Here is a 993-nt window from a genome sequence, read left to right as displayed (position 1 = left end):
TTTTTGTTTATCTGATTTTTTTGCTTTTTGGGTCACACCTGGCGATGCACAGGGGTTATTCCTGGCTCATGCACTCAGGAATTACTCCTGGCGGTGCTCAGGGGACCATATGGGATGCTGGGAATCGAACCCGGGTCAGTCGCATGTTAGGCAAATGCCCTACCTGCTGTGCTATTGTTCCAGCCCCTGTTTATCAGACTTCTTATGATGGACCAAAAATAAATAAATTAAGACCTACCTTTATTTATGCAGTGCCAGAAATCTAACCTAGGATTTCATACCTGGAAGGCAAGTGCTCTACTGCTAAACAACCTCAAAGGTCCCCAAGTAAGTTCTTTTTTTGGTTTTGGGGCCACACCGAGCAATGCTCAGAGGTTATTCCTGACTCTGCACTCCAGGATAACTACTGGCAATGCTTAGGGGTACTGTAGCACTGTAGTACTGTGCTCCCGCTGTTCATCAATTTGCTCGAGCAGGCACCCATAACGTCTCCATTATGAGACTGTTTTTGTTACTGTTTTTGACATATTGAATACACCATGGTAGTTTGCCAGGCTCTGCCGTGCGGGCGGGATACTCTCAGTAGCTTGCCAGGCTCCCAAGAGGGACGGAGGAATCAAACCTGGGTCAGCCGCATGGCTGGAGCGATAGCATAGCTGGCTCCAGCCCCAAAACTTATGGAACGCATCACAAATTTGCATGTCATCCTTGCTCAGGGGCCATGCTAATCTTCTCTGTATCATTCCAATTTTTAGTATGTGTGCTGCCAAAGTGAGTACGTATACTAAAGAGCACATATATGAGCACATATACTCAGGGGACCATATAGAATTCTGGGGATCGAACCAGATTGGCAACATGCAAGGCAAAGCATTAAACCTGCCATACTATCCCTCCAACTACTCCCAGAATAAACTCTTATAGACAATTTTCAATATTTAATTTCACTGTTATATCCAAAGCACTTCTTAGAAGATATCTGGACGCTTATTC

The 993-nt window shown here is 45.1% G+C and overlaps 1 non-coding gene across 1 annotated transcript; it reads right to left on the bottom strand.

Moving 5' to 3' along the window:
• Positions 1-671: 671 nt before the first annotated feature.
• Positions 672-779, bottom strand: LOC130034361 (U6 spliceosomal RNA). Its single transcript, XR_008794125.1, has one exon. It is a non-coding gene; the product is annotated as a U6 spliceosomal RNA (small nuclear RNA).
• Between the last annotated feature and the right edge of the window lie 214 nt (positions 780-993).

This window comes from Sorex fumeus, unplaced genomic scaffold, assembly GCF_029834395.1.
Source record: "Sorex fumeus unplaced genomic scaffold, SorFum_2.1 ptg000058l, whole genome shotgun sequence".
In the NCBI taxonomy this organism is placed as follows: domain Eukaryota; kingdom Metazoa; phylum Chordata; class Mammalia; order Eulipotyphla; family Soricidae; genus Sorex; species Sorex fumeus.
Note: the sequence above shows the minus strand (reverse complement) of the source record. Positions and strands in the feature narration are given on the sequence as shown.